The following is a 10,307-nucleotide window of genomic DNA, read 5'->3' on the forward strand; positions in this document are numbered from 1 at the left end:
TTGGTACTTTCAAGAGGTGACTATTTTGATCCCTATTTTTAAAATTTTAACATGAATTCTATCCGTAACATAAATCATTTAATATAAATTAATTGTTATTTTGAAAGTATAAGAATCAAATCAAACCAAATTATAAATAAAGGGACCAAAATAGTACTTTAACTTATTTCTTTTCACTGTTTTGGTTCATCTTGATATATCTACTTCCAAAACGTTCATTTTGGTCAATGTACTTTTAACTTTTATTCATTTTAGTCCTTGTATTTTCAAAACGCCTTTTTTTCGATTACCCAGGAGTCGATGGCCCTTTGGCCTTTATGTCCCCATACCTAATATTCCTTGAGGTCCCAAATGTTGGAGGTGATTTCTCAACTCACATGAGGCATGCGACAATTGGATCCGGAGAGGCACACGTGGCTTCTTCTTCTGGAGCCAAAGTTTCCTTACCTCGGCCATGTTTCTTTAGGCCAAGCCGATCTCAATCAAGTAAAGCCGACCAAGACATTCCGGTTCTTTCACTTCGGCTCAATCCATTCTTCGACATACTCCACGACATCACGCCGCATTTCACGATTACCTTAAAGAGTCGTTGAGGCCTTGGTGGGAACACGGTCGGAGACTTCCTCTATAAATAGAACTCATTTCCTCTATTCCAAGGTACGCGAATCCTAAATTCTCTCTCGAATTTAGTTCGGCCAGCTACTGACTTTGGTATTGAAGTGTATTATGTTTTGTAGGTCACCTGTCCAAGTCTGTTTCTAGTTCGTCCTTCGAATAGCCTTCAGTACCGAGCCGAGGTTCGCGCGCTTGGTTGATTTCGTGATTCAACACCAAGCTTCAAAATACCTGTTTTAGTCCCTATATTTTTTTAAAAGTGACTATTTTGATCATTTCTGTTGCCGCAGAAATTTGGATTTTAGGGATCGACGTGACTTGCAAAACCAAAATAACCCTAAGACTGGTGTGACTCCTACCACATGGGCTCCGATGCTTAAGTTAGTATTGAAGTAGTCGAGAGTAAAAAATAGGGTATTTAAGCGTACCTTTAGGATTTGGCTTACTTCCCTATTTATAAAAGTTGAATTATGATCCCTACAGGGATTATGGAAGTCGAATCCTGATACATCTAGAAAATCTAATTATCTGAACCAGCGTATCATGTTATGGGCCTGTCGTCGGATCAAGAGTCGGGTCACGATGGGTTCGGGCCGGCATGCATCGCGGTCGAGTCGGGTCTCTAGGGTTCTCGCCGGGGGGCCGACTTAGGTCACCGAGTACCGACCCCCTCTCTTAGCTCTCCTCCGATCTTCTCTCGCTTCACTGGATTCCTTTTTTCTCCCTATAACAATTTCATTCTTATTTTTATCTCATTTCTTTCGATTGTAATTTTAGCATGACATGTCACTCGTTATATTTATTGAAATGTAGCTATAAATTTGTATCGAACGTTTTCCATTATATATAAAATTCGCGTTAAAATTTTGCATACAAAGACCAAATTTGTCACTTTTAAAAAATATAGGAACCATAACGAACGTTTTGAGAGTACAAGTACTCAAATAAACAAAAGTTGAAAGTACCTTGACTAAAATGAACTTTTTGAAAGCACGTTAACTAAAATAAAACAAAGCCAAAAGTACACGGATCAAAGTAGTTTTTAAACCTATCTTTAAATATCATTTTGGTTCCTAAACTTTAAGGTTTGTTTCACTTTGGTCCTCAAACTTTCAAAATTACGTTTTAGTTTCTATACTTTCAGATTTACCAATTTTGGTTTCTAAAATTTTAAAATTTATATTTAATCCCTACATTTAGAAAAATTACCATTTTGGTCCTTAAGTTCAATTTTGTTTTAACATATCAATATCGTAGCTTCGAGTATCTATGCATGTAATTAAATGATATATGTTGAAGTTGAATATAAGTTAAAAAGGTGAATATTAGATGGTAAAATATTATCAAAGACGAAAACGTTAAACCACATGTTTGGAATTAAATGGTTCAAAATTATTGTCAAATGCCATATGAAAAGTTAATGACAATAACTCAATGAAATTTTTCTTCAAAAAGAAAAATACTCAATGAAATTTAATAAAATATTTAAAGACTAGAATAAAGTAGGTGTAAATTATTACGTATCATACTATCAAATAAAACATATATATAACATTAAAAAAAAAAAGTCAAACTTTATAGCGTTGTTCTACTAAGACGTGTTCAAATCAACTTTGGAAATTAGCTATGGAATATTGACTTTGATAGTTTGGACATCAAGGCCAAAGAAATATATGAGAGATGCAAAGTCAAAATTTTTAACTAATAAGACTAATTTTAAAATTTTCAACAAAACAAAAGGCTAATTTTGAAAAGGTTTTTTAGTTAAAATTTGTAGAAAATTCAAAGGTCAGTTGAGACATGTTCACATCAGCCTTAAAAAAATTTGTTGCATATAAAAATAATCTAATTAATAAATACTATTTGGTATAAGATATCTATCTTATTGCAATTTCAATTAATTATATTTAAGAATATGGCCTCGTATATTAAACGATGCATCAACGAGTTATTAATAAATGTTATCTTTTTGCCAACCAGGACATAGTTTAACTAATTGAAACATAACATTTGTTTCAGGGTATGTTCGAATTCTCACCCATATATTATTAATAAGAAAAAAAAGTGTCCATCGAGAGTCAGGATTTTAATAAGTTATACAAAATAAAAATGAATATATATGAGAGAAAAAAGTCATAATTACGGTAAAATAAACATTTTATCAATTTAATTTAGTTACGTTTTAGGAACATTCCATCAATCGGTCTAATCTACTCAATCTTGATTAACTCGATGTAGATTATTAAAAGTTTGATCGAAACCAACTTTAAAAAGAAAATAATGCATATGTATTTTTCCCTTAAAAGGAAAAGTACAAAAGCTTATTATTAGGTATAGTTTAATAAATACATGTCATAGACAAAGACAAAGACTTATCCAAATAAACTTTTTAGGGACCCCAATAATTGACTCATGGAAGTTATGAAACTTTATATATGGACATAATTTCCATGTCTACATTGACTAACTTATTCAAGTAGGGGTGAAAACAAAGAAAATAAGAATTTGCTTGAGACATTTTTCCAAAGTAGTCTTTGAAAAATATCTTATAAAATTAAGATGGAGCGGTTCGTAAGATTGTACCTATTGTATAGAACTCATTAGGATCGAGAACTTTATGCCAAGGCACAAATCCTTTATAAATATCTTTTTCTATTGAAATATATATAAGTAATAAATATAAGTCAAAGCGAGCATAACTCAACAATAATTGGCATATACATCAAGAGGTTGTAAGTTCGGATCCCCTTTCCAACATGTTATACTAAAAAATAAAATAATAATAATAATAATAATAAATATAACAGAATGTTAAACATGGAGTGAAAATATGTATACATTCTAATTTTTTTTAATACATAGTATATTAGAATTTTAAATAAGCAAATTGAAAAGAAAACTTAGAAAACGTAACTTCTTTATTTAATTTTTAAATTAAAGATAGGACAATTTTGATGGAAAAAAATATCATATCGAATAAGCATAAAAAATAATTTAGAAATCGAGAGGAAACAACGACGAAAAGGAAAACACAAAATTTACGTGGAAAATTTCAGACGGGAGAAAAATCACGACCCACGAAACAAAATCTACTATATGAATAATTATTACAACCTTACAAAATTCGTTGTTCGATCTTAATTACACAAAACACTATCTCAAAACAAATATCATTCAAAGAACTTATAAACTTGGTGTGTCAAGCTTAAAGTTTTTCGATTAAAATGAATAAAATATAAAGTCAGTAAAAATCTTTTATAGTAGTTGGAGTGTACCTCTTCCGGACCATTGCTCTTACGACATTTTGCCAAAAACCTTACAAATTTCCTTGGCTTTGCTTTTATCTTTGTTAACAAGAAAAATAGCAAATTGGGTACGTAGAAAGACACCTTCAAATCTCAAACTTTTCATTTAAATCAAAATTGGACATTTAAAACACGTGGAAGTATATTTTTCTAAATATCATAAATACTTTGGCATGATTTACAATAAAATGGGAGTACCACGGAGAATTTTATTTTATTTATTTATTTTAATACAATAATTGGGATGGATATTCAATCTCATGATATTTTTAATCAGTATCAATTACTACTTAGCTAAGTTTATGTTGACTGAGCATGAAAAATTCAAGTACTATGTAATTTTAAACAAAGTTTTAAATAATGTCAAAATGTAAATTACCTAGAGTATTAATGAAAATATGATTTTGTTAGATGTGTTTGATGAGATTATTCAAGTTATTTAAATTAGAGAAAAAAAATATTTACACTTTTTAAATAACCCGTAATATATATATAATTTTTTTTTCTTTTTACGTTGTTGTGGTTTTATATTTCGTCGATATTGTCGCTATATGATAGAAATATCTTTTATGTCTATATAGTTGTGATATTTCGTTGGCATATTTTTATATTTATTAAATTATAAATTTAGTATTTAAATTTTTTAGAATGGTGTTAAATTTTAAAGGGAAATTTGAGGGAATAGGCATTCTGTCGAGCTTTTAAGTTTTATAATTGCTCTCTCAAAACACAAGTTTTCTAAGCATTTGAGGATGTGAAATTATGTATTTACCCTTCTTCCACTTCTCTCTCTTATCTCATTTTCCCCCCTCTATTTCCTTCCCTCTCTTTACTGTATTTTTTTTTCTTCTATCATTTTTCATTAACCCATTCTTTCTCTCTTCCGCCGTGAGTTTTTTTTCTCTCATCCTCCCTAAAATTTTCTTTGGGTTTCTCGTTCCCTTCTTCTTTACTCTAAAAGAACCCTAAATCTCTTGACCTTCTCTCTTTTTTTCTTTTCTTTTTAACGAGCAGCCTTCATGATTCCGGTGACGCCAACGACGGGTGCATCAAAATCGATGAAGGAGGTCGTTTGTCGAGGAAGAAAGCTCTGGGAAGAAGAAAATTCAGCCTAACTTTAGGGATGTGGATGGGGAATGAGATGAAGGGAGAGGGAGAAAGTTGAGCGAGAGAGAGCGAGAAAAGTGAGGAAGTGAGAGAAAGTTGAGCGAGAGAGAGCGATAAAAGTGAGAGAGTGAGAGAAAGTTGAGATAAAAGTTATCTAAATTGGAATCTCAATCTCCTTCATTTTAGTAATTTGGTATTCAAATTTAAAATTTAATCTAAATTTGTTTCCTTAAATTTCTCCTCAATCTTTTTCTTAAATCTCATTTATTCTATCGTAATTTAAGTTTTATTTCATTTTCAAATTTCAAATTTAATTATTTTCTCCCTATTATTACGTGAGTTTTTTTATTTTCTCTTGTGGAAAATGAAATTGAGGGAAATTAATTAAAATTGAAGATTGTGCGATGGTGGGATTTTTGAAATTTAGAAAATTTAATTATTAAACGTAATTTTAAGATGTGATGTTAGTTTTTGATTTTGAGTTTGCTTGAGTTTTATTAATTTAGGAGATTAAAGGAGAGATTTTAAGGAAGGGGAAAAAAATATTAAACAAATTTGATTTAAATTTCAAATTTGAATATGAATACACTAATCTGATTGAGATTCTATTTTCTTTAATTCTAATTTTCAAATTTTTAATTAAAAAATCTTTAATCCGATAATAATTTTGAATTTGAATTTTACCCAACATTTTATTTATTTACATTTAATTTTGTTAACGATTTCATTTAAATTAACCAAATTTTATTAATAATTATTTAGATTAATAATTAATTCAATAATTTATGAAATTTATTCCATAATTATTCGTTCTATAAATAGATTTTTAAGTAATTAAATTAAATTAGAAATTCAATTCTCTCTTCCCTCTCCCCCGTTCTTCTCTCGCTCTCCCTCGTTCTCGCTCTTCCTTGTTCTCGCTCTCCCTCGTTCTCGTTCTCCCTCGTTCTCGTTCTTCCCTCTCTCCCTCATCTCTCGCTCTCCTTCGTTCTTCCCTCTCTCCCTCATCTCTCGCTCTCTCCCGTTCTTTCCTCTCCCCCTCCAGGCGTTTTCTGGTGATATTCTTCTTCGACGGTGGGTCTCACGTTTGTGCCAGCAACATCTCCTCCCTCTTCTATGAGATTTGCTAAATATTTTGAAAAATCTAAACTCCCCTTAGCTTTTCTCAACTGGGATTTTGAAAAAAAGATAACAGAAAAAATTCAAGGAAGTGGGAGGGAAGAAGAAAATTATGGAAAAAGAGGGAGGGAACAAGAAAGTGGCAGTTTCTGTATAACTTTAGAAAAATAAAGAAGATGATGGAGAGAAAAAATGGGAAAGAAAGAAAGATAGGTAGAGAAGAAGTTGAAGAATGAGAAAGAGAAATAATAATGAAATAGAGTGAATGAAGGGTAAATATGTAATTTCATATTATCAAATGACTAAACAAAAAATGTCTTACAGAACGCCTATTGAGTCAAATTTCCCAATTTTAAAATTGTCTATTAGATACCTAACTTTAAATTATATGTTTAATAGTACTCTCAACTTGTCTTCTATCTCTAATCAAAACATCGTGAGTTTAAATAGGTCGATGAATATTAACACAAAGTTAGAAGTTCATAGACATATTAAATACAAAATTAAGAGTTTAAACATATTAAACATTTTTCTAAAATTCAGTAATTTATTAAATACAAATTTGAGAACTAAACATTTTCTTAAAGTTTAGGACTTATCAAATACAAATGCGAAATGAATTACTAACTCTATAACTTAACCTTTAAAATTTCATCCTTACAGTACTGTAGAATTATTTCCATTGTTGGAATCAAACATATGAAAATTTGAATCAATACATAAATTTAGATGTGTTTTGGCATGATTATGCTTCTCTTTCTTAGATTATCAAATATAGTGAATATCTATCCAACCGATTTATTTTTTAAAATTGTTTTTGGATTCTGTGATTCAAATTTATATATAGCTCAACTAAGTCCAGTCTGTCAAAAAAAAAAGATAAGAATGGCATAAGCTTGAAACAGTTTCCAAGTAACTGTTTTACGTCTTTGAGCACGCAAATAGCCATTAATTATGTCTTGACGAAAATCCGATTGTAAAGTTTTTATGGATTCCTTCTTTGTTATCGGAGTCGACTCCAAAGCCATAATGTCTCAGAATGAAAAGACCATAGAGAAAGTCTTTTTTATTCCTTTCTTTCGAACTTCGTGAAGAACCCCATTCAAGATCTCCCTAGTTACGAACAAAAAAGTGGGGTTGCTTCCCTTTTTTCGGAAGAAAATGAGGATCCAGACAAAGTCGATGAAACGGAAGAGATCTTAGTGAATGGAAAGGAAAAAACAAATGATGAATTCTACTTTAAAAGGACACGCTACCAAAAGAGTCCAGCACAAAGCATCACCTCTCCCTTTTCAAACTCACTCGGATAAGCAGTATCATTGAACCAGACAAAACAACGAGCAATAAAACCAAAAACCCGGATGATAGATACGAAGCGAATAAGCTAAAGAAGATATAATATATATAAAATAAAGACTTCAATTAAGAGAACTTACGCTGCCATAAAGCCCATAGAAAATGGGTTATCATACTTCACCAAACAGAGGAGCCAATTAGGATAAGTCAATAGCCACAAAATAGATCGATAAACGTAAATTTGGTTAGGGCATGCATGAGCGATCTTGCTTACCTCATGATAAATATCAAAGAGATAGTTTCAAAATAGTCAGATTCGATCCAGATTTTGGAAATGTCCAAAGGAACCGAGCTGCTAGACGAATATCTTCACGGATGGCCAGAATTTCATTTTATATACTATAAATTATATAATATTTTAAAATAATAATTATGTAAAATTTATAACACACCTTGTTAATCAATTTTTTTAAGTATAATTTGTGGATGGAGATCGAACTCACAACTTTTTAGTCTGAAAAATATGTCCAGTTAAACTAAGTTCGCTTTTGTTAATCAATTAATTAATAATATATTTTTTCGAAAAATTAATTAATCATATAATAGATTGAATAAATATTTGTTGATAACTATCAAACCTAGAATTTGTGTGTTCCGCGATGATGTCATAATTGCTGACGGTTTTTTTTTCCTTTTTGAACAAATAATTGCTGACGATTTAACTCTGACGTTTTGCCTCAGACACGCTTCCACCGCCCGCATGTTGCTGAGGTCAAAATCTTTTATTAAAAGTTTAAAATAAACAAAAATGCGTGTCGGTTTAAATATATATATATATATATATATATTTTTTTTTTTTTTGAGAACTTAAATTTTGCTTAATGGTCAATCCTTCTTAAATTCTTAACATAGTGTATAAGGGACAATGTTTTTTTTTTAATATATATATTTATGTATATTAATTTTTAATAGGTTAAAAAGTGCATTTTGTCCTCGTGATTTAATTGAAGTAACAATTTAATCTCTCGACTTTACTTTATAACGATTCAGTAATTGTACTTTCAAATTGGTAGCAGTCTAATTCTTGAATTTTAGTACGTAACAGTGACAATTCAGTATTTGTAGTTTAAAATTTGTAATAATTTAATTCTTATTGTGAAATTTTGTTGTTAAATTTCTGATGTGTGTAGATCGATCAATCGATAAGGGATCTATTTATAAATTAGATGACACTTATATGATATTTTTCATGGCTAGAGACTAAATTATTGCCATATAAACTAAAGTTTAAGGATAAAATCGTTATTAAAAGTATAGGGACCAAATTAAACTCCTTAATGGGGATCCCCAGAATAATAGCTTGCTTGTGGAACCCAAAAAAATGGATGTTTTCTTCTAGTCTCTGGTCTCCGGTCTTTCCATCTGTCTACGGCTATTTTATTGTTCATCTTGCTTAAGCCCTTTTGTTAGCTGCTCTTCGATGGTTCAATGCCTGACAAAAACGGCCAAAAGAAAAAAATAGAGATGTGGAAAGAAAGAATGCATGCATGGAGATTTCGTCTGTCGGCTGCACTCACAGGAAAGAAGGGATCATCTCCAATCTAATTGATTGGTCTTGTCCCCTTATTAGTAGTCGAAGTGTAGGCCGGAGGTTGGTTCGAGGGCCCGTTGGTCAAAGGAAAGGGGAGGTCCTGATGCCGGGACGGAGCCGTATGAGGCAAGAGTGTCACGTACGGTTCCTTTGAGAAGCGCTTTCTTATTAAAGTAGATACGACTGTAAAGAAAATGATTCTTTTTGTATCCATGTGAAAGAGCTTGAACAATGAAAGATTTTGTATGTCCAATTTGAATCGATCTCAATGGATCCCTCGTTATTGTCCTGCGGAGAAGTAATATGTAGGAATGACAGGATTGGAACCATGACATTTTGTACCCAAAACATAGACAAAATTGAAGTTCATGAACCTAAAAGAAACTTTTAAAGTTTATGGGCAAAATTGAGGCACAAACTTGAGCATTTAGAAACTTATTTGAATTTATTTTAAGTACATAAAGACTAAATAAATCCCGTGTTTAAAAGTTTAAGGACCAAACTTATAATTTAACTTTTTCGATTTATGAACTTCTGTTTTGTTATATTTGGACTCGTTTGACTTTGACTTATTTTATTTTTTCTCATAAAATTTTATATGAAAAAATTATTTTAGTATGAATATATATTTAAAAGAGTATTTTATATACAAAGTTTAATTACCACATTGTGTACTGCAACAAATACAAAATAAATAATACCACATTAGAATAGTTGAAAATCGAAAGATTACAATAATATTTTGAAAGTTAATTTAAGCCAAAGTAAAATAAAGTATAAAAATTTAGAAACTAAAATTAAATTTTACATTTGCTTTTTTTTATCCTTTTTAACCGTGTATTTTATTTTCTTTTTCGAGCTCAACGAGGTTTTTTAAACCTCCAATTTATAAGAAGATAAATAATATGTTATTGACTTTTTTATTTGAACTTTGGACTTCGTGAAAATTAATAATTCTATTTAATTAAGCATTCATGTTGACTTGATCTTAACAAACTAAACTATTCTCATATCAATTATTTCACTAAATAAAAACTTGGTATATGAAAATATATTTTGTTTATTTAAATAAATGTTTATGCATGTTTTTAAAGCCGTATATATGTAGTAGACTGTTAGGTTTCAAAATATAATCATTTTTATGTTCAATAATTATTGAAACTTCAGACAATCACTAAAACTATTACTACTATTTTAAGAAAGTAATGATTAAAATTGGATATTTAAAAATTAATAGTGCGTTTGGTTGGTAACTAGAAAACATAATTTTGAAA

This window comes from Momordica charantia (assembly GCF_013281855.1).
Source record: "Momordica charantia cultivar OHB3-1 chromosome 10 unlocalized genomic scaffold, Mcharantia_2.0 BLBB01000010.1, whole genome shotgun sequence".
NCBI lineage: Eukaryota > Viridiplantae > Streptophyta > Magnoliopsida > Cucurbitales > Cucurbitaceae > Momordica > Momordica charantia.